General features: G+C 52.5%; 1 protein-coding gene and 1 long non-coding RNA gene across 10 annotated transcripts in view; one reads left to right on the forward strand and one right to left on the reverse strand.

The window, feature by feature from the left end:
• TRAPPC9 (trafficking protein particle complex subunit 9) overlaps positions 1-27,876 on the reverse strand; it is a 732,314-nt gene that overhangs the window by 216,772 nt on the left and 487,666 nt on the right. The gene's annotated exons all lie outside the window — the stretch shown is intronic.
• On the forward strand, positions 121-27,814 carry LOC144330874 (uncharacterized). The gene is made up of 2 exons (XR_013397464.1): positions 121-406; positions 23,423-27,814. It is a non-coding gene; the product is annotated as an uncharacterized LOC144330874 (long non-coding RNA).

Raw genomic sequence — 27,876 nt, forward strand, 5'->3', positions numbered from 1 at the left:
CCTGATGAGAGTGCGGCTGTGCCTAGAACCAGCTCTGACGCTCCCTGTTCGACACACCCACCCCTGTGTGCACAGCACCTCATTCTTTCATGCATTTCACCCTACATGGGATGTTGTTACCTTTTTTTTTTTTTTTTTTTTTTTTGAGACAGAGTCTCACACTGTCGCCTGGGCTGGAGTGCAGTAGCGTGATCTCAGCTCACTGCAACCTCTGCCCCCCAGATTCAAGCGATTCTCCTGCCTCAGCCTCCCAAGTAGCTGGGATTACAGGCGCCTACCACCACGCCCAGCTAATTTTTTGTATTTTTAGTAGAGACGGGGTTTCACTATGTTCACCAGGCTGGTCTCAAACTCTTGACCTCGTGATTCGCTCATCTTGTCCTCCCAAAGTGCTGGGATTACAGGCGTGAGCCACGGCGCCCAGCCCATGGGATGTTGTTTCTCAGGTGTGTGTCTCCATCAGCTGCCAGCATAGCGTCTCCTTGATGTTGGGCCTACGCCTGACCTATTTCTCCATCCTCCACCATGGTGCCTCGTACATGGCAAATGCCTCCTAGGAATTGTTTCCCATCAGGACAGGCCCTTCTGACTGACAAGAAACAAAGACCTGCGTGCCTGGAAGAGCACTGCTCAGCTCAGCAGAGCCTGGCGCCTGTGGATGCAGAGGACAGTGAGCCACTTCGTGCACTGGCCAGGCTGCTTCTGTCCTGGCTCCGCACAGACTCCCCGTGCGACCCCCGGCAGGTCCTGTGCCTCCTGCTCCCCTCCCCCTACAGAGTGGCCTCCCACACCCTGGAGGACAAGCACCTCCTTCAGGCTGTGCTGAGGGGTGAGTTCTGAGGTAAAAGAACCAGCCTCTCTCTTAATTAACCCACAAATCTGATGAGATTTCAGGAGCTGAAGGGGGGATAGAACATCAGCGGGGACACCCGATGAGGCCCTGAGGGGCTGCCTTCGAGCGGGAGGGACACGGCTTCAGAGGCCACTTCCTCAGAGACGGCAAAATCGCATTCCACACAGAGCGGGCCCCACGCTCTGAAAACATATTTGATCCTGTGACATTTATAAGCCACCAGATTTTCCTCACAGGAGCTAAAAATAGCTAACACAGTTCCAATGAGTCCAACAGCAACAGCCACCCTAGTCCGGAAGCTTGGGCCAGCCCAGGCCAAGAGGGTTGCCATGGAAACAGCAGGCCTGGGAGGATGCCATGAACAGGGAGGGCTGCGCACCTGCCCCACAGCCTCAGGGGACTCGGGCGACCGAGGTGGCTGTCCCGGACGGGGCACGCCAGGGTAGGTGGCACCTGTCTGAGGGGAACAGCAGGCAACCTGTAACGCTCTAGTGTGTCATGTAGCCTTTTCCTTTTGAAATAAACGAAGGGATGTTTGGCAGACAGCAAGGACTCTGGAGTCTGAGAGAGGCAGGGACAGCAGGGGACCTGTCACAAGCTGACTCTGGGGACCTAGGTAGGGCATGCTGTGTCTGGGTGTCCTCGGGAATAAAATGGGGACGGCAACACGGCACCGCAGGGGCTGTGGGGCGATGTGCTGTGCCTTCTGGTGCCTGGCACGTGTCCTCAGTACACAGGGCTGCACTCCCTCCACCTCCAGCTGTCCAAGCTTGGAGGGGGAGAGGGAGAAAGGAACAAGTGTCGCCTTCTCCGGCCCAGAAGGCCCGGCACCAGGCACATGTCATGGGGGAAACCCTCAGCCATAGCCGTGGGTCTGGCTCACTCGCTTGCTCAGCAGACGGAGGACCCCCCCTGTGCCATGCAGGTCGCACTGTCCCCCTCAGGCCGAGCCATCAGCAGCATAAGGGGAGCCCATCACACAGGGCTTGCCAACCATCCCAGCCTCCTCTTAGTCCCCTCCAAAGTCCCGTGTCTAATCAAACTGACATCGTTTCTGTTCCCAAATGTATCAGAGGTTTCTGCCAACCTTCCAGCTCCACCCACAGCCCCTGAGGAGAGGCTCCCTGAACAAAAAGACCCTGAGTGTGACATGGTGGCTGACTGGCCCACAGAAAGACACTTGATGCAAACCAGCCAGACCCCTTGCGGGCCCGGATGCCAATCACAATCACGCGCGAGTCCGTTGGTGATAGGCACTTGGGCTGAAAGGACTCACTGCAACTGCAGGCATGAGGACAGCAGCCGAGACAGGCGTCCCAGAAGGAGGGAAGGAAAGTGGCCGCCTTGCCCCTGAGCTTCCAGGTCCCAAGGCCAGTCCCCACAGCTCCCTTCCCCTGACAACACACTCACACCTCTTACGCTAGCAGATGTGTATCTTTGTTCCTGCCACTAAATGCTCTGGTTTTTTAAACCCCAATGCCTTTTCTTTCCTTTCCCCATTATCTCAGCATGCTGGAACCACACCGTTCCCACAGCTCTGAGCTCAGGTGTCTCCATGAGAAGCACAGTCTTTGCCGACCCCATTTTCCAGGTGGCTGCCCCCACCCCCGGCTCTGCATGACAGCGTTTGCGTCTGTGCCTGCTCCGCAGGCTTACAGGAAGGCTGACTTCTCAACACTTTCTGTTATGCCCACTGCACTCAGCACAGAGCCATCACTCAGTAAAATGTGTCTAATTGGATAAAAGAGACCCATACTCAAAAGCGCTGCTTCCACCAAGAAACGGACTCCAGGTTCCTGAAGGGAGGCTGACCGCTCTGTAGCCCCAGGAACACGGTGCCTGGGATGGTGGAGGCACCACACTTATTTACAGACACACACCCCCAGGCTGGACAGGGTGTGCAGTTGACTTCCTTAGACACGTAAGAAGTGCCTTTTCCTTTCCACAAGGACAAGGGGAGTTGTGTAGACACTATGAGATGTGACCACTGCCCGAGGGAACACACGCCAGAGATGACAGCCTCACACAGAGCACTGCATTCCGAGTCACATGGGGGAGCACTGCATTCCGAGCCACACAGGGGAGCACTGCACTCCAAGTCACAGAGGGGAGCACTGCACTCTGAGCCACACAGGGGACACTACATTCCGAGTCACACAGGGGAGCACTGCATTCCGAGCCACACAGAGCACTGCATTCTGAGTCACACAGGGGAGCACTGCATTCCGAGCCACACAGAGCACTGCACTCTGAGTCACACAGGGGAACACTGCATTCCGAGCCACACAGGGGAGCACTGCATTCCAAGCCACACAGAGCACTGCATTCTGAGTCACACAGGGGAGCACTGCATTCCGAGCCACACAGAGCACTGCATTCCGAGCCACACAGAGCACTGCATTCCGAGTCATACAGGGGAGCACTGCATTCCAAGTCACACAGAGCACTGCTTTCCGAGCCACACAGAGCACTGCATTCCGAGTCACACAGAGCACTGCATTCTGAGCCACACAGGGGAGCACTGCTTTCCGAGCCACGCAGAGCACTGCATTCCGAGCCACACAGAGCACTGCATTCCGAGTCACACAGAGCACTGCATTCCGAGCCACACAGCGGAGCACTGCATTCCGAGCCACACAGCAGAGCACTGCATTCTGAGCCACACAGCAGGCTGGCTCCCTGCTTGGCCACTTTCTGGATAAGTGACCGGGAGCAGATCATTTAACCACAGTTACCTGTGTGTAAAATAAGGTTATAGACAGTTGTCAAGCCCCAAAAGCTGTCAGGAGAGTCTGATGAAGTATTTAGGTGAAGCGCCTGGTCTAAGACGCCAACACCAACGGAGGGCTTTAAACACCAACTTCACCGAGCACTTGCTGAGGGCTTCCTTTGTGCCAGGGACTCTTTTGGGAGCCACAACATCCATAAATCAATGGCCTCCAAGGAAAGCTTGTAAAATAGGTCATTATCCCCATTTTATGGCCAATAAAATGGAGGCTCAGAGAGGGAATGAGTTGCTTCTCGCCCCACCGCTGGTGAGAGGTGAAGCTGAGCCGTGGACCTTGAGCTGTTGGGCACCAATGCTGGCAAGCCCTCTAGAGAACAGCACTGCCAGGGTCCACTTTCCCACCACCAGCACCCCTCCCCACGGGCTCCCTGGGCACTAACAGCTTTGTTTTAGGGAACAAATGGAAGGAGAACAAAAGACAGAGAACCCAGTGACCAGGACCATAAAGGGGGTCTCATCAGTGGAGCAAGCCACAACTAAAGGCACTGCTTTAGCCAGGACAGCCACTCGGCCACTACACCAGAAGAGAAGGGCGAAGGGAGCCACCCAGGACGTGGCCCTGTGATGTCATCCTAGCAGGGACACAGTAAAGACGCTAACTCAAGACCCCTGTCGAATTCACTCCAGGTAGGTGGAGAACTTCAAAGGGCCCCATGAGGCCACCCTGGCCACTGGGTCAGACCACACAAGACCCAGGAGTCTCAGCAAAGCCTTAAGTTAGGTCACAACCCAAGACACAGAGAGCGAGGGCTGTGAGCGATGGAGGAAGGAGACGGTGGTAAGAGGCTCTCACAGACTGAGCACATGTGTCAGATGCCTGAGGAGACACTTTATAGAGAACAGCTCATGTATTAGTCACGAGGAATCATTTCTCAGATGCGGAAATCAAAGTGTCAGGGGTTAAGTATCTTGCCCAAGATGGATGGCAAATAAATGCCAGATTGGAATTTGAATATAACCCCATCTGGCCTCATCACCTGTGGTCGGCATACTTTGGATCCTACAGTGTGTGAAGCTGCTGTCAACAGACGATGGTCTGAGCCCCATCCCTTGATGAGACTCCTCTAACCACCACTGAACCTCCCAGAGCTGGGACACCCAAGTGGCAGAAGCCTTTACAAAAGAATAAAGGCCCAGTAAGACTCCTGTCGGGGCGAATCTGCCCAGCATAGCCCTCCGAAAGATTCAGCCTGGCCCGGAGCCCCGACACCCTGTGTTCCAGAGCCCTCTCCCTCTGAACCTGGTCTGAACTGGCCACCCCTCCTTGGGTTCTCCTGCCTTTCAATGTCATTCATCCTTTTTTTCAGGCTGACCCTCTGTCAGGCCAGCTCCACTACCACCTGTGTCTGTGCCTTCCACAGGCCACACCGCCCCACGGCTACCAACCACTGCGATAGGGGACCCAGCTGTTGAATCTGGACTCTGCCTCTCGCCAGCTGTAGGCCAGGACTCGCCAATCTCTCCATCCTCAACAGGGAAGCCAGAACCCTGCCTGTTAGGCAGAGTTGTGGAGAGGACAGTGACCATGTAGGGGACACCCAAGCACCCCACCTGGCCCTCAGGAAGAGCCCAAGTGACAGAGCTGCTGTCCCTTCTACACTCCTCCCACTGCAGCTGGTGGGGCTCAGCTTGCATGGGGGCTCCACAGCAAGTCACAATCTGTTCCCAGTGGTGCCTGCGAGGAGCCAGTAGGGGGATAAAGAACGGTTGTTGGGTGGCTTAACCCCTAACTTGTTAGGATTTCCCCTCAGGGTCCAATTGTCACCAATACCAAGTTCCATAAAACAAGCAAACAAATAACAGAACATCTCCTTTTGTAACTCCTTCAGAGCTAGAGACAGGAAGAAAAAAACGAACAAGCCAATTACAGGACATGAGATCCCAACACGGAATGTCCTTCTCCTGGTATATGCTGAAGAGGAGAACAGCAGGAAACCCCAATCAGGCAAACCATGTGTGTACTCAAAACCCATGTGTGTACTCAGACAAACCCATGTGTGTACTCAAACCCATGTGTGTACTCAGACAAACCCATGTGTGTACTCAAACCCATGTGTGTACTCAGACAAACCCATGTGTGTATTCAAACCCATGTGTGTACTCAGACAAACCCATGTGTGTACTCAAACCCATGTGTGTACTCAGACAAACCCATGTGTGTACTCAAACTCATGTGTGTACTCAGACAAACCCATGTGTGTACTCAAACCCATGTGTGTACTCAGACAAACCCATGTGTGTACTCAAACCCATGTGTGTACTCAGACAAACCCATGTGTGTACTCAAACCCATGTGTGTACTCAGACAAACCCATGTGTGTACTCAAACCCATGTGTGTACTCAGACAAACCCATGTGTGTACTCAAACCCATGTGTGTACTCAAACTCATGTGTGTACTCAGACAAACCCATGTGTGTACTCAAACCAACCCATGTGTGTACTCAAACCCATGTGTGTACTCAAACCCATGTGTGTACTCATACAAACCCATGTGTGTACTCAAACCCATGTGTGTACTCAGACAAACCCATGTGTGTATTCAAACCCATGTGTGTACTCAGACAAACCCATGTGTGTACTCAAACCCATGTGTGTACTCAGACAAACCCATGTGTGTACTCAAACTCATGTGTGTACTCAGACAAACCCATGTGTGTACTCAAACCCATGTGTGTACTCAGACAAACCCATGTGTGTACTCAAACCCATGTGTGTACTCAGACAAACCCATGTGTGTACTCAAACCCATGTGTGTACTCAGACAAACCCATGTGTGTACTCAAACCCATGTGTGTACTCAGACAAACCCATGTGTGTACTCAAACCCATGTGTGTACTCAAACTCATGTGTGTACTCAGACAAACCCATGTGTGTACTCAAACCAACCCATGTGTGTACTCAAACCCATGTGTGTACTCAAACCCATGTGTGTACTCATACAAACCCATGTGTGTACTCAAACCCATGTGTGTACTCAGACAAACCTATGTGTGTACTCAAACCCATGTATGTACTCAGACAAACCCATGTGTGTACTCAAACCCATGTGTGTACTCAGACAAACCCATGTGTGTACTCAAACCCATGTGTGTACTCAGACAAACCCATGTGTGTACTCAAACCCATGTGTGTACTCAGACAAACCCACGTGTGTACTCAAACCCATGTGTGTACTCAAACCCATGTGTACTCAAACAAACCCATGTGTGTACGCAGACAAACCCATGTGTGTACTCAGCTGTGCCTGCACATTTCTACTGTCTGCCCACTACACAGAGCGGGGATAGCTGTGGGTGCACAGGTTCGGGTTCAAGGGCCTTATTTCTATATGATGGCAGTAGCTGCTGCCATCATGCCGGCTGTGGCAGGGAGGCATGGCTGGGGCTGCACCCTTCACGGAGCCGGTGAGAACTCCACACCTTCTGAATTGGATTGGAAGCACCTGAGGTGCCACAGCTGCCCAAACCACCATCCAAACCGTAGCTACAGACCCAGGCCTCCTGCTCTATGGAGCAGGCAGGAGCCCCACCCTACTGGGCAGGGCTACAGCCACCGAAACTGCAGCTATGGAGACAAGCCTCCCTGTGCTCTTGCGGGAGCTGGGAACAGGCAGGAACTGCCTTCCCAGGTGTGGCTGCAGCCACCCTCCCAGTGGCAGGACCTGGCCGTTTCTGCAGCCTGCACCCTTGGGGGCCCCAGAAAGGATCCTCCCCTAATCCCTGCAGGCTCAGGGGTGTCTGCTCCCACTGCCTGACCTCTCTCAGCTCCTAGTGCCTGCTCTGATCTCAGAGCGGGGTACTTGTGGTGCCTCTTCTGGGCCCACCCATGGCTGCCTATGGACCAGTCAGCAGGTACTTCCTCCCCTCTGAGGTTTATAAAGGCCCCAGACTCAGCCAGAGCAGCAGAGAGGATGACAGAGGATAGCCAGAGGACAAACAGGGCAGAGAGATGATGGGATGACCAGCTACAGAGACAACCCCTTTGCTGATAGCTGGAGATGATGGGACAACCAGCTGCAGAGAGGAGCTACTCTCTCTGCTGGGAGCTGCAGACATCAGGACAACCAGTTTCAGAGGAGCTACCCTCTCCAGGGCCTCCTCCCTGCTGAGAACTGAACACTCAAAGGATGACCTGCCTACAAAGAGGAGCTTTCCACTGTGGTCTCCTCTAGCTGTTGTAACACTCAATGACACTCACTTCATCTTGTTCACCCTTCATATGTCTGTGTACCTCAGTCTTCCTGGATGCAGGACAAGAACTCGGGCAAAGGCACCACCAGCCACAGAGATTTCCAGGAAGAAAGTTGACAGTCCAAAGATCCCAGAACAGTAAGATTCAGTGTCTGTAATATATCACATGCTAAATAGCTATTACAACACATCAGAATAAACTTGATAGCCATCCATAAGCCATGAAGCCTGAGCAAAGGCACCAAGGTGTAAGAACACAAGTTGTATGTTCTCTTTTTTTCATTCATCCATTCATCCAACAAGCACATAGTATTTGTGGTTTTTCAGTAGTGTCTATCATCTAAACACCATCATATCCTGCCTCTTCCATCTATTCTTTGGAACATTTATCCATGTTGCCAAAATAAACTTGGGGTGAGCCTGAAGCTGGGCCTTGACATGGTGCCAGACATCAGTCCCAATCCTGGGGAACCCACTGCCATTCTCCCAGCCCCACCAGAAGCATGTGGGCACAGTGACCAGGAGGACACATGGACTTTCACAGCAGAACCCAAAGAGCTTCTACGAGAGCCCACCAGAGCTCCCTTCCTGGTCAGCTCAGGAAGGCCTGGTCTCACAGCCTTGAGCACCACAAGGGTCCTTATAATGGAGAGAGGTAGGCAGTCAGTCAGAGCCACAGAAGGAGTCAAACTAATGCAGAGGCTGGAGGGAGGCTGGGCCATGAGCCAAGGAGTGCAGGAGCCTCAGGAAGTAGGAGGAGCAAGGGAACAGATTCCCCACAGGCCTCCAGCAGGTACACAGCCTGTTCCTCCATGTTCTGACCTCTGACCCTCAGGAGCGGAAAATATTAAATGTGTGTTGTTTTAAGCCAATAAGCTCGTGGTGATTTGTTAGAACAGCAACAGAGAACTAATGCCACCAATGAGAGCCAGAGGCGTCTTGGCCTGCACATTAAATATCATGTAGAAGGTTTAATTTTTCATAAGCCTTTGGATACAATACATAGAAATCGGTGATCATACTGGTATTTTTTCTACCCCAGTGGCTCTCATGGTGTCCCTTGCAGCCTTGCACTAAATCGTGGCTGACAATGCTGCATCTCCTCCTTCTAAGCCCATGCTATGGAAACAGTGTAGCAGATCCTTCTAGGAAGGTTAGATTTCACTCCAGGCTTCCCAAGGATGGCTGAGGTGGAGAGGAGTTAAGGAATTTGCCCATTTTCACTGATTTACTGTTTTGCTCACTCATTCCATTTCATCCTTGTTCCCAGGGTAAGTGTGGCTCCCTGTGACCACGTAGGAGCTTTTGGAGGGATGGGAGACTCGTCCTTTCAGTTGAAGGCAACACAACTCATTCTCCTTTCAGGGCCTCAGGTCACGTGGGCCCCTTTCCCTTCCACTTTTAGATGATCTTCCATGAAATGTTCAGGTTTTTGTGAAAATTAAGCACACCTGCATGCTGCAGCACACCTGCAGAGCCATCTGATATACGTAACACAAGACCTAAAGGGCATCAGAACCAGTGAGGGATTCCTTCCGAGAACCAATTCTACCAAAAATAAACAAACAAAAAGAAAACAACAAAAAAACCCTACAGAGCAAGTCTCAAACACAAGGATGCTTATTTCTATGTTATTTAAAATATAGAAACAATGGAATCAATTAAAATGACCGATGATAGCACATGATTAGTAAATTATGACACGTATGTAGAATTGACTTATGCAGCTATAAAGAAATTGTGTTTGTTTTTGGCCAAGTGTGGTGGCTCACACCTATAATCCTAGCACTTTTGGAGGCCAAGGCAGGCAGGTCACGAGGTCAGGAGATCGAGACTATCCTGGCTAACACAGTGAAACCGCATCTCTACTAAAAATACAAAAAAATTAGCCGGGTGTGGAGGCGGGCACCTGTAGTCCCAGCTACTCGGGAGGCTGAGGCAGGAGAATGGTGTGAGCCCGGGAGGTGGAGCTTGCAGTGAGCCGAGATTGCATCACTGCACTCCAGCCTGGGCAATAGAATGAGACTCCGTCTCAAAAAGAAAAAAAAAGAAGAGGAGCACCTCAGGAGGCCAGGGAATGCCTCTGAGCAGAGAGGATGTCTAGGGTGGGTCTGGGAGAATGAGGCGGGATTCTCCAGACTGACAGATGGACGGCAGTGTCTCCACAGGGTGTGTGGAGAACCAGTTCATCGCTGACTCTGGGAATGCACTCCCTCACAGAACACTAACTCAACACTCCCTAAGAATCCTCCGCCTTGGGGAAGATTCAGCGGCTATGATCTAAGAAGCCGAAAGCCACGTTCTACTCAGGGCTCTTCTACCAGACCCTGAGAAGGCCACTCTGAGCCTCAGGATCCTCATCTGGGAGGCAGGGGCCAGGGCTTTCGGTTTCTCAAAGATCCCTTCCAACTTTACCAATCCAAAGCTAAAGGGACTTCGGAGGTATTTCTACACAGAAAAATCATTACAAATATGCAGAACAGCATCTCCAAGACGATAAAGCACAGTTACTTAAGAAAACATAAAGAGATGAAATGGTAGGAAGCACGGCAACGTTGTATACCTTTGAGTCCTCAACAAATTTGGGGAAAAACAATATTTGCTGGAGATCAGATTTTTAATTTCTCTAAAGTACGATTCCCACCAAGGACCTTAGACCCCAGTGCTGCTCATACATGCACTTGAGAAGCTTACGTGACAGCAGGAGAGGAATGCTGTCCATAACACTGCCCAAATGCAACTGATCTATCGCACCGAGCGTAACTGCGACTGTTGCTCTCCTACTGATCCACTGGACTCGGGGCCAGGTGAAGGTGCTGAACTGTCCTCAGCTCTAGGACTGCATCTATTCCAAGTCAGCCCAGGCTGGCTGTAACTCTCTGTGGACTTGCCTGTCTTCGTCCCTCAGTGGGGGTTCTGTGGGGGAGACAGGGCCCAGCTGCCTTCCACACACTTCTAACCACAATGCAAGGATGATAGCCCATTCATCTGCAGACCCTCAGCCCCTAGCACAGTGCTTTGCATGTTCAGGAATCGAGAAATGATTGTCCAGTGGAAAATGACCATTTAGGATAGTCCTGTGTTTTCTGAAATGTGCCCTCTGTAACTTGTAATACTGGGAGATTCTCTCCACATGACAATCCTTGAAAAGCCACCTTTTCCCCAGGCTGACACCCTGGGGTGCTGCAGCAGCTCCCAAGGCTCCCAGCCACCTCATTAGCTTCCTCTGAATAGACTGAGGTCTGCACACGTCCTCCTCAGGGGAGTCCATCGGAGCTGCGGAACTGGGGCTCACAAGGTAGGTCCTAGGATCTCATTGAGCTGAAAATGATGCATTCATGAATTTTTAATAGTCAGAAAATGTATCAAGAACAAAGAACAAAGGTTTCCAAGGCAAAGAAGCTTTGCTTGCTGGTCTCCAGGAGCCCTCAGGTGACACTGGCTAAGATTTTCCACCCCGTGTCCATTCACATTCACCAACCTAACCTCTGCTTCCCTATTCCAGAGACGTCCCCCAGTGCAAGGGGAAACATAAACAATGCAATTACTTTTAAAAAGCAGACACGCATCACACCGGGGAGAGAAGGCTCCATGTTCAGCAGAGTTGGCTACGTGCTGAATGTGGAACAGGTTCACTGGGGAGGACTAATTGGAAATAAAAGCATTTCCTTTAACCTAATCACCAATAAACAGCAGTGACGGAAGCACAGCAGACTGACATCTCGGGCTGACATCTCCCACAGCCTGTGCCGCAAGGACTTCCGGCACAGCACCAGGCCTGTCTGCGGGAGGCTTTGCAAGGGGAAAATGTCCTTGGTACCTATTCATTTTGAAAAACAAAAACTACCACTACTGCTTTTACATAGGACGTTTCTATGAAGTCGTGAAGAGTTCTGCTCAGCCAGTGTCTCTGGGCCCCTCCTCTGAGCCAGTCACAGTGTGAGAGGTGGGGGCAGAACAGACAAGGCCTCTGGCTTGACCTTCTCTCATCCTAGAAGGGAGGTGGACACAGGGCACAGTCATCCCATTCCACCCCAGAGAAGGAGACCAGACGCCAGACAACCTGCATCCACGCCCTGCTTTGCTGGGTTCTCGGCACACGGAGTGTTGGGGAACACAGGATCACCCCGGGCCTGCCAGCTCCTCTCTCTGTCAGAGTGGGGTGCTCTCCCCCAGGGCTGAGACTTCGCACCCATCAAACCCTGTTCTCTGCTCCCACAGGACACACGCTACACCCTTCCTCAGCCCTAGCTCCTGTAGCAGTGGGGCTCCTGCAGGGAGGTACACAGGGCCAAGCTTGGTCCCGCTTCCAGAAGAGCCTACTGCGCACACACTGCTTCTGTGTTTGTCTCAGTCTGTTTCTTCATGTGTCAAATGGGTACAAATCTACCCGTTCCTTAGGGCCACAGGTGGCACAATGCTTGGCACACGCTGGGTGTCAATAAATGCCAGCTCCTTTCCAATCCCGTTATAACAAAACCTTCTCGAGAGCAGGGACAGTGCTGTTTTTCTGTACTGGCCATAGGGGGGTGAGTCTAATATAAGTGCTCAGTGAATCCCAATTAAAAGAACAAGGGCCTCATTTACATGCTGCGTACACACATGCATCAACATACATCATGGCAGGTTTCAGATGGTCATTTCTGTGTGACCTCAGCACCATTCCCAACATACGGTTTAGCACAAAATGGTGCTCCATTAAAGTCTTTGGAATGAAAATACAAAAGAATAAGAGAATACAGAGTCAACTGTAACATGACATATTAACATAGGGTAAGAAAAAAGCAGGCACCCTTTAGAGAGAGCAAACAGTCAATGTAAAGACAAAGTTTTAATAAGATGGTAGTTTCTCTTTAAATGCAATGGCAGTGTGGTAGATTGCATTACCGTCCGAAACACTCAGGGCCCCTTCCTACAGGATCATCCAGCCTCGCCTTGTTGGTTTCTAGCCGCTTCATGACTTGTTTGACTGAGAGCATAATGGAAGTCACACGGGCCACTGGCCAGCAGAATGCTCATGAGCAATCCTGGGGTCCTTCCCCTTCGCTTTTCCCTCTGCCATACTCCCCGGTATGTCTCAGAGAGGACTTGGGTCACGGAATGGAAGCAGACCGCAGCAGAGCCACAACTAGGCCGCGATGGACACAGAACTTAAATGAGAAGCAAGTATTTGTGCCGCTGCACTAAGTCACTAAGATTCTGGGCCATTTGTTACTGGAGAATAGATTGTTCTGCACAGAATGCTACAGATTAGGGTTCGAATCACTCAATCCAGTTCCTACTATACTGGCCGCTCAGCTAGGCACTGGCAAAGAGAGATGATGAAGACAGGATTCCTGCCAAAGGGGGCTCCCAGTGGAGAGACTGATGTCTACACAATGACACTAGGCATGTCCTGTGCGTGACATGTGGACAGAGTGCTCCAGGAGCCCTGATCACAGTGGCTGGGGAAGCTAAAGGCATGTGACATGGTGAGGAAATGACTGGGCCCTCCAGGAAGAAAGAGCACAACTGGCTGTTCATGGCCTCGCACCCACAGCACTGTATGTTGTATTACCCCAATATTTTCCCTTTGTCTTCTCCTTCTGCTATGGAATAATAACTGCAAACTGTATAATAAAACAGATTTTAAAAAGCATGCATGGTTTTTGTTTTTTTAAAAAAAAAAAAAACAACAACGGTGGCTGGGCAAGGTGGCTCACACCTGTAATCCCAGCACTTTGGGAGGCCGAAGCGGGCAGATTGCCTGAGGTCAGGAGTTCCAGACCAGTCTGGCCAACATGGTGAAACCCTGTTGCTACTAAAAATACAAAAAAGTTAGCCGGGCGTGGTGGCATGCACCTGTAATCCCAGCTACTCAGGAGGCTGAGGCAGGGGAATTGGGGAATTGCTTGAACCAGGGAGGTGGAGGTTGGGAGGTTGCAGTGAGCTGAGATCATGGCACTGCACTCCAGCCTGGACGACAGAGCTAGACTCCGTCTCAAAAAAAAAAAGCACAATGGTGCTTCTGTGTGCTCTTTCATTATGTAAAGCTGAGAAACCCGCACCCCTGGCTCACAGCCTGATCATCTCCCCCGTGTTTAGGTGCCTATTATCTGTGTGTCCCCACGTCCCTAGCAAGTCCTGGAAACGGGCCCCCACTATGGAGAGCCTTATGTTCTTTCCCAGGAGGGGATACCCAGTCTGACTCCTGTCTTCCCTGGATCTCAGAGAGCTCCAAGATGACCCTGAAATATGGTGGGAACAAAGCCAGCAGGGACAATGGGACTCGGCAGCCTGGGCTCCAGAATCATGTCGCTGGTGGGCAGGGATATGTGTGCTCACAAAGTCACCCATTCCTTAAGGGAGACGTTGTCTACTCCGGCCAAGGCTCATGTGCAGAGGCCTCTTCCCGTTCTTCTCTTCACAATGACAGGAGACTTCCACAGAAGAGTACTCCAAGCTCTCCAAGGAAAATGGAGCAACTACGCTTTATGGATGAGTTGTTAAATACGAGACAGGCACTACACCAGATGCACAAGAGCAAGTCACCCAACTTGTCCTCATCCCGGCCTAGCGAGGAAGGTACTGACATCGTCCCCATTTCACAGATGCCAACACTGAGGCTCAGAGAGGTTAAGGAACTGGTCTGAGATTACACCATGTGCCAATGTGGTGAAGGAAGGACTCTAACCCCCATCTCTGCAGCCCAGAAGCTTATGGACTAGCCACAATTTCTCACATGGAAAGACCATCAGCTCCAACTGCACTTCAGACAAACTCCATGCTAGAAGAGCAGGAGTCCAGAGATGGCAGGAACAGCAGACATGGTTTTGTGTGTGTGCAAGATGTGTGAACACAGCCACATTCTCTGAACACACATGTGCACACTGCACATGGATCGTACATGTCTAACGCAGTCATTCCAAGTGGAAAGATGAGTGAAGGGAATTGAGAAGGTGGCCCCTGATGGGCAAATGCCTGTTCTCATGCTTCAAGATCCAGTGTTGCTGCTTTGGGCACAAGACAGAGGGCATCGTGTCACACACCTCCCACCCCAGGGCGGCTTCTGTGTCCCCCCTTGGATGCCCCCACCTCCTGTGCTCATTTGTACTGCAGCCCTTGCCTCCCGCTAGACTGGGGCCTCAAAGCCACTGTCCTTTTAATATCTGCATCTGCAGCGCCTGGTACGTGGCTTGGCTCCTGGAGAAAACGTGATTCAGAGTTGCAATGGACAAGCAAGCAGGGTGTGACAGAAGTCACTGCAGGAGGGTCTCATGGCCTAGGTTCGGATCCTGGCTGGGACACATCCTAGCAGTGCCACCTGGGGCAAGGGGCTTCACCTCACCAAGCCTGGGTCTCCTCAATGGGCTCGCAGGAATATGACAAGGGTCACAGAGGTGACAAGGCAGATCTGCAAACCTGCAGCTAACACTGAAGGGCTGGAAAAAGTGAACCTGTAGAGCACAAAGGTGTCAGCAAATGTCAGTGGGAAGCCGTGGAGGGCTCCTCGTCCCCCAACACCACCAGGCATTAAGGTTCAAGTGCGGGAAGCCCAAAATGCTCTCCCCTGCCATGGATGCTCTGATTGTGTCTATCTGGGGCAGTTTCCAGTGGCTAATAGATCTTGAGTTAATGTAACTTCACAAAGACTTTCGGAACTAACACAAATTAAATGACTCCATTATGTCAGCCTCATTTCACTTTGGTTTTGCCGCCAACAGTTCTAAGAGGCAAGTACTTTGCTCTATGACACTGTCTTGTTATCCAAGTTCCCAGCCAGTTTTCCACATCGAAGTATTTCTTTCATTATGCAAAAAATGTTGTGTTAGCCACAGTCTAAGGAAAGACAGCAATTTTTCTTGGCCATAAACAGCCTGGTCATAAACCACAGCCTGTTTCCTAAGAGACCTCCTACTCTTGCTCCTTCTGCAGCCCACAGTGGGATTAGAGTCCCCTTCCTAGGCAGAAAAGCATCATGTAAGGCTGAAGGGAAGCACCTCGGAAACAGGTGCCAGCAATGCCCAAACAGGAGCTGGGCATCAGGAGTCCAGGTCCCAGCTCTGCCGCCTGATGCTGGTGCCCGCAGCATCTCTGGGCATCACGGCCTTCTGCTGGGAACTGTGGAACTCGGTCCCCAGTGCTGTTCACAGCCTCACTGGCATGTCACATGAGAGAAGATGTGAAAGTCTCGGACATAAGGGAACCCAGGATATAGGAGGCATTTGAGGACCCAAGAATGGGCAGGAAGGAGAGGATCAAGGGGAGGGAAAGCACGAGGGAAGGCAGGAAGCCAGATCTGGGCTGGGAGAAGCAGATGCCAGTAGCCTGAGATCCTTCTGGCACCCCAGAGAGAGGCCACTTCATACATCCTGTACCAGACCCCAGACACACGGGAGAAGCGCGGCTTCCCTCCGCCTTTCCCAGGGTCTCACTCATGAGAGGGAAGAATAGAAAAAGGGTCAGGTTTTCCAGGTACCTTGCAGGGTTACAATCAGCTCTACTTCTGCCTCCTCATGGGACCCAGCAGAGGCCCAGCTTGTTGGACTGGACCTAAATGTCAAGGGCCAAATTCAGGGAGTAGGGCTGTGGCAGGGGTGGAGTCAGGTGCCAGGCCTGCAATGCCCAGTCCAGTGCCCTTTGTCCAAGATCACAGTACAGCCTTTCTGGTGTGGCCAGAAGCCAACTGAACCTGAAAGAATGGGGGCCACATGGCTGGACAATCACTGCCCCCTGCTGAACCCACTCCACCCCACCTCTGACTCCTGCCCTCCCCGAGTGAGTGAACGGCAACCCCACCTACCCTGTGGCCCAAACCCTTCCCCTCCTTCTCCATACCCCACACCCATCCTTCTCCATACCCCACAACCCTAAACCCTGCCAAATTCTCTTCCTACCCACACATCCCGGAATCCACCTCCTCTCTCCACACCAAATGGCACCCCCAGGCCCAGCCACTGCAACCCACCCTTATCTCAGCACCCAGGCTCCCACCAGTTGTCACTCACCCCTTCCAGGCACTTCCCAAAAGGCCAATCTGATGGCACACTCTCCTGCCTTCTCATGACCATTCCTTGACTTCACAAGAGACCTGACTGACTTCGACCTTGGCTCATGGGCCCTGTTGCCCCTCCAGCCTCACCCTGGACTCTCCTCTTTGCCCTCACTCCCACCCTGAACAGCCTCAGCCTCGGGAACCCAGTGTGCTTCCCTGCCCCCAACCTCCTGGTCTGGCACAGGCAGTCCTCACTGGTAAGCAACCCCCACCCAACTGCCCTCTGCCTGCCCAGCTCCTCCCGGCCCGTAAATCTCCCCTGAAGGCCTCTTCCACCAAAAAGCTGTCCCCAACACCTGCACCCAGGCTGGCTGGAGGATGAGCCCCTCCTCTGCAGTCTCTGGGGCTGCCCCTGCCTTCACACTCTGGCTCTATCCCCGTGAGCCCAGTGCTCTCTGCACAAAGAGCCATGCCTTGTTCTCAGCTGTTTCACCAGCACCCCTGGCAAGATGACATGCATTTAATATGAGGAATCAATGGCAAGAATGAATGCTAAAGTCCAGATACACACACACACACACACACACACACACACACACACACACAATTTTGTTGTTGTTGTTGTTGAGACGGAGTCCCGCTCTGTCACCCAGGCTGCAGTGCAGTGAGGGCTCACTGCAATGTCCACCTCCTGGGTTCAAGCGATTCTCCTGCTTCAGCCTCTCAAGGTTGCTGGGACTACAGGCGTGCGCCATCACGCCCACCTAATTTTTTTTGTATTTTTAGTAGAGATGGGGGTTTCACCATGTTGGCCAGGCTGGTCTCGAATTCCTGACCTCAAGTCATCCGCCTGTCTTGGCTTCCTGAAGTGCTGGGATTACAGGTGTGAGCCACCATGCCCGGCCCTAGTTATATATTTTAAATTTTCAGTATAAAGAACACACCCTAATACCACGCCATACCCATGCCCTCATGCCACCACCAAAGCTTCAGGGAGAATTGAGCAAAATGCATTTAAGGAAACAAATACCTTTGACTCTCTCAGCTTATAAAATGCCCGTGGCCCAACTCTGAGGAGGGGTGAGTCCCAAACTTACCCGGGAGGTGCTTCTGTACAGAACAACAATATGTGATACTTGTTTTTACCATTGATACTTGTTTTTACCAGAGTTTTCTCGCAGGAGTAGACTGAAATTAAGATGATGAAAATAACTGCATTTTAGGAGGCTCTACCCAGGAGTGCAGGAAAACACAAAACACCTCTGTATCCTTGCAAATGTGCCTCTCCGGGGAGGCTACGCCACAGAACCCCATTCCCTCTGACAGGCTACTTGGAAAAAGGGCACAGGGCCGCAAAAGCCCAAAGTTTTGGACTCCCCAGACCACGTACAACTCACACAAGACACAATCTGGGCCCCAGACACCACAGCCCTGGCCATGACTCAGCCCAGAGCAACACAAATCACAGATGCCGTGGCCAAAGTGTGTTTTATCTGTACCTCAACGAAGCCTCAGCATCTGAGGCTGGAGCCCTGGGGTCACAGAGAGAATGACAACTTAGACCCCAAAGAACTTCCCTAAAACATGGAGGATGCAAAATAAATACATTTTTTTTCCCATTGCCAAAATGCTTATAGATGAGGCAGATGGGGAAGAAGAAGGTCAGGGTTTGGGTTCCCCACAGCTGATACTCCACCCCAGACCCGGCCTCAGGCTCCCCTTGTCCAGGGGCTCGGCTGAAGCCCAGCAGCTCCTCTCCTCCCGCTGCTGACTCAGAAGGGACGACCGCGTTCTTGTTCCTGTCCCCAGCTACCCCAGGGACTAGGGGGAGGAGGAAGAAATGGCTTCAACAACTAGAGTGCAGGTGGAATTTAAAAGCCACCCTTTTTTTATGGCAAATGTTTCTACCATAAGAAAAAGTACGTGCCAGTTATTGTGGCCCTGCATAGACAAACATTTAGCAAGTCCTTGTCATGTGAACAGAGATGGACCCAGTGCAGACTGGCCTTTGAGGCATTGTCCAACAGGAAAGGTCTAGGATGGGGGAGCCTCGGAGGGGTCAGGTCCCGCACTGTGTCACCCCAGCGGCAGGGTGGCCATGTGCCAGAGCTCCTGGGCAGTCCAGGTTTAGGCCTGCCGTCCCTGCAAGATCTGTGATCACTGTCTGCCCTTCATTCTCAAAAATCTACAGTCCTGGAGGAAAATCACAGGGCTGTGGCGTCCACCCGCCTCAGCGTGTTCTCACAGTGACTGTGAGGGTCACACAAGGCAGGGCTTACCAAGTCCACCTTCCTACCAAGACCTGACCTGGACGGGGGGCAAACTGATGATGTCTGAAAAGGTTGAAATGTTACACTGCTAAGAGAAGAGGGAATAGAAAAGGGAAGAAAACTCACTGAGAAATTTCTGTGAAATTGGAAAATGACGAATGAACAAAAGTAGTTTCTGGCCTGGAGTCACTGGCGCTGACCCTGGAAGGCACGGGTGAAACCACGCTGAGTGAGCGTCACCAGGGCGGAGTCAAAGGCGGTACCGAGAAAGGCTTTCCTTCCCCACATGCTCCTTGTCCAGGAATTTGCTAGTCTCCAGGACCCTCTGGGAGGCTGTGGAGGAGGCCGAGGTGAGTGCCAGGCCCCAAAACCACCCCAGGGAACTTCTCCACAGACCCACCCCTGGATGTAGAGACACGCACCAGACCCTTCAAGCCACTGCCATCCCTCTCGAGTCCCTGCAAACCTCCCCACACACCCTGTGAGCCACCTGGGAGGACGAAATGATCTATAAGGACAAATGGCAGGTGACCAAGGGCAGAGTGTCAAAGAAAGCAGTAGGAGCTTAGAGTGTGGCCTGATGGCTCCATGGTCCCCCCATCCCCGCCGCCCAGGCCTCCAGGCCACACTGGGTACTGGTCGGGGAGAGGCGGTGAGAAACGGAGTTTGAGATTACTCAGACTCAGGCTTCTCTCCTGGGCCTGCCATGGTTGAAAGATGGATGGGGAATCGGAGATAATAAGAGGCTGAATTCACAGCTCACCCAGCAGGCTCATGTATCGGTACTCAGGAGAAAACTGTGCGCTTCTACGAGAACAAGTTACAGGCAACACAACAGAAAATGGAAAGCTAGTAGAATCTCAGAGCGTGGATGTCAAGTCTCCCAGGAAGGGCAGGAATTCCGGGGATGAGCCTCCGCCACGTGACGGGTTCTTCCTGAGCTAACCCAACATCTCCCCGTTCCAGCAGCTGCAGCTTCGGCAGGGCAGAGAAGACCCCATCCCCTGATTCCGTTAAGTGCCCACCACGAAAACATCCACATGACCTCATTACAACCCCCTGGCAACCTGGAGGGGTAGTTACAACAGTCCTGATTGTGCAGATATGGAAACTAAAACTCACAGAGGTTAAGAAAATGAAGTTACTCAACCCAGGTTGGCTTGAGGTCAAGGTTTTTTCCATGACATTCAGCCAGCTGGGGCCAGGGCCCTGGGCCCACTAAAGCATCACCGTAGAAAAGGGAGGTGAGGCACATCCCAGGCTGCCCACTATGCTGGCCCTGCTGCGTTTGCGCTGTTCATGCTCCTTTCTCAGCTCCTACAATGCTCCATGTTACAGACGTGGACATGAGGCTCACAGAAGGCCAGCTCATGTGGAGGCTGGGCCCAGGTTTCCACGGTCTTCCACTCTGCCAGCCAGCCTCCAGCTGCCTCTCCCTCTCTGCCCAGTTTCCCAAGGGCTGTAGCTCTGCTGAGGGCACCTCCCACAGGCCATCCCTGGGGCTGCCTGCTCTCCTTCCCATCAGCAGACCTAGATCAGCCGTACCCGATTCAAAGGGCTCCCCCATCACTGCATCCCCTGTCAGAATCAGAGCCCATCCTTGTCTCCAGACTGCGTCTCCAGCTCACTCTCCACGCCGCAAAGCACCACCAAGAAGGGAGAGCGGTGATTCCAAGTGGACCTAGGACCAAGGTCTGGCAACTTTCACTAGAGGCCAATGAAAACAAGGACTGCCCTAGACGAGACTTCCCACCAAACTGCATGTGAATGAGGTTCCAGACACAAGCACGGCTTCTGGGCAGTGCCTGAGACCATGGCCACCGTGCAGTCCGGTGCTGCAGACACAAGCACGGCCTCTGGGCAGCACCTGAGACAGTGGCCACCGCGTGGTCCGGTGCTGCAGACACAAGCACGGCCTCTGGGCAGCACCTGAGACCGTGGCCACCGTGCAGTCCAGTGCTCCAGACACACGCACGGCCTCTGGGCAGCACCTGAGACAGTGGCGACTGCGTGGTCCGCCGGGATCGCTGGCCTCCGCATTTCTCTAGCACACAGGTTCTGTGACTTCCCTGAACGGCAGAGCACCTGGAGGGCCTCTTAAACTACAGATCGCTGGGCCCTGCCCCACAGTAAGTCTGGCGTGGGTCTGAGAATTTGCATTTCTAGCAAGTTCCCAGGTGATGGTGCTGCTGCTGGCCTGGGTCCACACTTTGAGAACACGGCTCTGACAGGAGGCTTTGAAGCCAGCAGTGAAGTGGTCATTTACGCTACAGGTGAAAACAGAGAAACCCCAAAAGACAAAGATCAAGGCAAAGGCATCCTCTTCAAAAACCTACAAATCCCTCATTAAAAAATACAAAGATCCATTTCCCCCAACCTGGTAGCCAAGGTCCTCTAGGATTTGGCCCAGCCAAGTTGGCCCCTCACCACTCCCACACTCCTACATCAGTACCAAGCATCAGAGCCCAGGCCATGGGTCACCATCTCCCTCCCATCTTCACCCCACTCAAGCTGCTCAGGCTCTGCCAACGCCCCTCCTCTCCTCATGTCACCTGTCACCCATCCACTGGCATCCCCATCAGCTGCTCTCTCTTCTAATAAGTGCCTTCAGAAAATAACCCTCACGTTTATGGTCAACTGATTTTAGACAAAGGTACTAAAGCCATCCAATGGAGAAAGGACAGTCTTTTTTAACACCCCATGCTGGAACAACTGGATATCCATGTGCAACACAAAAAAAGCTTTTACCTCACACCCGACACAAAAAATAATTAGCTCAAAAGGATTATGGACATAAATGTAAGACTTAAAACTATACAACTTCTAAAAACAACATAGGAGCAACTATCTGTGACCACGGATTATGCAGAGGTTGATGACATCAAAGGTACATCCTATTTTTAAAAATTGACAAATTGTACTTTATCAGCACTTACAACTTCTCTCACCACTAAGAAAAAGACAAATCACAGACTGGGAAAAGTATCTCCAAACCAGGCATTTGACAAAGGGCTTGCAACCCTTTGCACAGGGAACTCTGACTCAATCATAAGGCGGCTACGAACCTGGTTTTAAAAAGGGTGCTAAAGGCTCAGGCGCCTCACCACATGGGATCTGCGCACAGCTTGTAAGCAGCTAAGAAAATGCTCCCATCAGCCCTCAGGGAGGTAAATGAAAACCACGGGGAGAAGCCACAGGCCAAGGCGTACAGGAAGCAGCCTTGCAGAGGCCTGCAGGGAGGACTCAGCTGCATTCCCAGTGCCCTTCATCCTCTGCGGGGATACTGGCACCAGAGTCACTCATTCACAGGCCCCTGGAAGGCAGGATGATGCCCGTTCACTTCTGCTTCTCTGAGAGGAGCAGTGTGAGGGAGCTGTGGGGGGGAGATACAGGGTCCCCAAGACAAACTGGTGAGCTGCCAGAAGTCTCTGGAAGTTTCCAATCCTTCTGGGCCCCGGGACCAGGGCCAATGCTGCCCCATTTTCTCTCCCTAGGCAGCTACTGGGTCTGGATTATCTGATGAGTAAGACAATTCTGGCCTGAAAACATACAGGAAATGTCTTCACATCTTCACCTGATCACTTCCAAACCTCAGGCAGTAAAGCTCTTCCGTATTTCGTTTCGAGCCATGAAGGAGAAGAGTGAAGGCTTTCCTGGGGATGAGAGGGCTTGAATGTGCCAGGAACAGGTGTAACGGTCCGTGCCAGACAGGGCTGGGTAAGAGAACACCATCAAATGAAACGGCTCCATCACAGAACTCATAAACACTCAGTACCTGCCGATGGAGATTCACAACAGTATCCATGAAGTACTTTCAAAAAACAATGCTGAATACGATCAAGCCTCGCTCCTCCTCATTCATTCATTCATTCATTCATTCATTCATTTTTGGATAGAGTCTTACTCTGTTGCCCAGGCTGGAGTGCAGTGGCGCGATCTCTGCTCACTGTAGCCTCTGCCTCCCGGGTTCAAGCAATTCCCCTGCCTCAGCCTCCCAAATAGCTGAGATTACAGGTGTGCGCCACCACGCCCGGCTAATTTTGTATCTTTAGTAGAAACAGGGTTTCACCATGTTGGCTAGGCTGGTCTCGAACTCCTGACCTTAGGTGATCCACCTGCCTCGGCCTCCCAAAGTGCTGGGATTATGGGCGTGAGTCACCGCACCCGGCCTCCTACTCCTAATTTAATGAGGAATAAAAAAAGAGAAAGAAGACCAAAAACAAGATTTGTTTTGTTTTGTATTTTTAGTAGAGATGGAGTTTCACCTTGTTGGCCAGGCTGGTCTTGAACTCCTGGCTTCAAGGGATCCTCCCACCTTGGCCTCCCAAAGTGCTGGGATGACAGGTGTGAGCCACGGCACCTGGCTGAAGAACAAGTTTAAAATGATCACAGGCACGCAACTGGCAGAACCCCCCACTGTGGTGCCTTGTTAATAAAATGCAAAATGTCCAAGAGTAAAAGAGGTGAACAGTCAATCTGCACTCACCAGCCAAAAGTCTATAGCCCAGCACATGCCGGATGGAGGACCAAGGTGGTGGGAAGGTTGGACATGAACGGACACGGGTGCTGATCTCAGACAGCTCCACCCTGGTGTCACGGCTCCTGCGCTCGGGTGCACAGTCGGCACCAGAGCAGATTAAATATCCCAATGCCCAGGCTGCCCCCAGCCAGTCCAGTTGGGATGCTGGCGGGTGAGGGGAGGGGCAGGCACCCCTCTTTAGTAAAGACCCCCTGGTGAGGACAATACACAGCAAAGTCTACGAACCTCTAGTCCAGCAAGAGGGAGAATCTGACGTGGAAAACAACAAAACCCATCCAAGAGACCCACAGCGTCGGGGAGGGCAGGACAGCGCCCCTCACAGCAAGGCCGGGGGACCGAGAGACCCACAGCGTCGGGGAGGGCAGGACAGCGCCCCTCACAGCAAGGCCGGGGGACCGAGAGACCCACGGCGTCGGGGAGGGCAGGACGGCACCCCTCACAGCAAGGCTGGGGGACCGAGAGACCCACGGCGTCGGGGAGGGCAGGACGGCGCCCCTCACAGCAAGGCCGGGGGACCGAGAGACCCACAGCGTCGGGGAGGGCAGGACGGCGCCCCTCACAGCAAGGCCGGGGGACTGAGAGACCCACGGCGTCGTGGAGGGCAGGACGGCACCCCTCACAGCAAGGCCAGGGGACCGAGAGACCCACAGCGTCGGGGAGGGCAGGACAGCACCCCTCACAGCAAAGCTGGGGAACTGAGAGACCCACAGCTTCGGGGAGGGCAGGACAGTGCCCCTCACAGCAAGGCCAGGGGACCGGAGACCCAGAGTCGGGGAGGGCAGGACAGCGCCCCTCACAGCAAGGCCAGGGGACCGAGAGACCGATGGCATCCAGAGGGCAGGACAGCGCCCCTCATAGCTCGGCCAGGGGGACCCAGGACAGAGCTGACCTGAAGTGGGGCTTGAGGGAAAGAAGAGCTGTGGCCGATGTGCAAGTGGCGCACGCTGACTCCTCTCTGCCAGCCTGGGGTATGGGGATGAGACTCCACAGACCACATTCCCGCTGTGCTCGTGGGTGCTGGCAGGAAGCCTCAGGACCACAGAGGGAAGAAGCAATCTGCTCTCTCCCCGGGCCTCCCCTTGCCCCTCGAGTGCTTTCTGTCTACAATTCCTGCAGGTGAACCCCAGTGACATCGCACCTCACTTCCAAGACCCCAGGTGCCCCCTTCTCAAAGGGCTGTGGCAGCTCCATGCCCCCTGAAACTTCTCTAACGAGATGCCAACCCCGAGGGACCACACTCCTCCCTGCAGCTGCCCCATAACTGGCACACCTCAGTGTCGTCCCCTGCCTGCCCGGGGCCCAGCTACCAACATCACACCTCGGACACAGTTCTCCATAGCGAATCTTCTCTGTTCAGTGACCGGGTGGCTCCTCACTCCTGACCAATGCCGGGAGAACTTTCTCTGCCCCCACTCTCAGTGCCAGTGAGAATCCAGGCAAATGGGGCCCCAAATAACAACCAACTACTTGAGCAGAAATTGGGTCCAGTTACCTCCACAAGAAGGAAACACAAGCCCCCGAATGCCTGCCCTGCACACGAGCCATGACGTGCTCCGGCCGTGCAATCTGGAGGGGGACGGCTTTGAAATTACCCCTGTAACAAAGGGGCACCAGGAGGTAACAGCACCATCACCAACGGCTGGGCACCAGTCATGCATCAGGCATGGCCTCTAACACTGCTCTTTAGATCAACCTGCTGGGCATGGATTCGATTCCTACTTTACGAAGAGCACTTGGTGCACAGTAAGGCCCTGCCCAGGCCAGCGAAGCCAGCTCGGGACAGAGTTGAGGCTGCGGAGGGCTCCGCGTGGCTCCAGCCCATGCATGTTCATCTCTGCCCAGCAAGTGGACAGCTGGGAACAGGTCTGCAGACAGGACGGGCGTGGGAGGAGCCACACGCCCCCGATCTCCCACGCACTAGGAAAGGCTCCAGACATGTCCCCACCACAGAAGCCACCCACAGACAAAAGAGACAAAGACCCAGAAGGAAAACCTCCTGTCGAAGGTTTCTGAGGAACAAAGAGGCGCGTGGTGTGTGGAAAGCCAATCAAGTCATCTTATTTTTCTTTTCTCACAAAAAGAGAAGAATTTCTCTTGTCATCTGAGTCAGCAAACCACTGCATCTTCCCCAGTATTGAATTTCTCGAATCAAATTGCTTCTCCAGGCTGAATGCGAACGTTCCTTCCCTCTGCCTATTAATCACTGGGAGGTCCCTATTGATCCCAGAGCCATCTGGGTTTGTATCGGGAAAACTGTAAAAACTGCTCATTAGTGGAGCCAGTGGGGGTTGCAGAGACGGCTCTGGCCAGGGGCTCCAGAGCCCGGGCTCCAGCAGGCGTCTGCCAGGGGCTCCCTAACGGACCTCGGGCCTCCATCTCCTCACATCAGCTGAAGGGATGAGGGCACATCAGGATGCTTTCTCCTTGTTTCTAGAAATTACGTTTCTGAGGGACTCTCCTCATTTCCTTTCAGTCTGAAAAACAAAGTACAAAGAAAATCCACACAAAAACTCATCTGTAACTCAGACTGCAGAAGGAACACAGAGGGACGAGCAATGCCAACACCGTATAAATAAGCTTCAATAACAACCTGCAAGAAGACTGGGCTCCACATGATTAACCATCACTTTGATGATTCACAAGGTTCTCTGGAATGTTTGAAGGAATTAAACAAGAAACAAAAAGTTAGAGACAGGCGAGAGGAGGAGCCAGATACTTGAGTTGGGGGCTGCTCTGGGCTGGGATAAACAGGAATGTGCAGCCCCCAAGTAACCCCCAGGAGATGGGGTTGTTCAGAAACCACCTCCTCAAAGCATCCTCGAGGAGAAGTTCTGGAGCCCCCAGGTTGGCCATTGCCTGTGGAGCTCTTCCCTGCCCCTCTCGCAGCAAAGCCATGCCACGATCCACATGGGTGCTCTAGCAAGACACAGCCAGAGCTGGCCGCTCAGATCCTCCCGGCGGTCAATCTCCCCAGCAGCCACGGCGTGTGGGTGCTTTGGTGTCAGGTCCGCGGCACCCTCTAAATGCAGTGTCCCTGCAGCAAGGGACGGGGAGCAGAGCCGGGCATCTCAAAGCATGTAATAAGATAACATCTATTACCATACATTATAAAGAGGTTTATACATACATGAGGGTTGTCATGAAATTTAATTTCAATGGTTTGATAATTAAGCAAAAAAACCCACAATAATTATCATATCTTAATTTCCAGTAAATGTGCTGAGCTGCCAACACTGTATTTTCCTAGGACAGCTCATGTGGTTTCACTAAGGTGAGACATCCACTGTTTCCAGTTGTGCATGAAAACTGGACGAGGAGGGAAAGCCGATTCTGGGGACGCAGCCCAGGGAACCGTGGGCAACTCCTGCAGAAAGGCGGGCAGTGGAGAACAGGTGGCTGGTGTGCAGCAGCCCAGTTCCAGCTCCAGCTGACTGCATGCCCCTGGTAGGTCTCGACCTCTTTTACTCATAGGGAAAAATGAGTGCAAAGCCCACTCCCTGTAGAACTGCCTATGAAAGCGGCATCTTTTCCAACACTGCCCCGGGGTAGAAATGTAAGTCAATACAGATCAGCTGCTCGACTGGGAACAGGGCTCTGAATGTCATGACTAACGGCAGGGGCCCAGGAAACATAATCACCAGGCACCAAGCATCACAAATCACATCTGGCAAACACAAGGTTAACTAATGGTCCTTAATTACAGAACTGATACATCGCACATGACACAGACACGCACAAGCTCAGGGATGAGTCACTAATTTCCAAAGGACCTTTTAAAGGAGAGATTAGGAAGGTGGAAAAGTACTTTCTATATCCAATCGCTTCAATATTCCATTGTAAAGTATGAAATTAACAAGATCTCGCTATGAAATATGATAAGAGTGGCACTGCTAATTTCTAAAAGCTCTAATATTCACAGTCTATGAACACCTCTTTCTTGCTTACCACCCCACCACATCCACCTCCACCATGCTGCTCCCCCTGCCTGCACCGCTCTCCCTGGCACACTGGCCCTGGCCACCTCCTGCTCACTCGTCATGTCGTGCTGTAAATGAATGTTTATGCCCCACAAAATCTACATGCTGAACTCCTACCCCCCACGGTGATTAAAGGGCAGGGCTTCTGGGAGGTGATAGCTCATGAAGATGGAGTCCACGTGATTAGGATCATGTTCTTCTAAAGGAAGTTTGAGAAAACCCCTTTGCCCCTCCCACCATGTGAGGACACAGTGAAAAGTCTCCGTCTATGAAGCAGGAAA

Source organism: Macaca mulatta, chromosome 8 (assembly GCF_049350105.2).
Source record: "Macaca mulatta isolate MMU2019108-1 chromosome 8, T2T-MMU8v2.0, whole genome shotgun sequence".
Lineage (NCBI taxonomy): Eukaryota > Metazoa > Chordata > Mammalia > Primates > Cercopithecidae > Macaca > Macaca mulatta.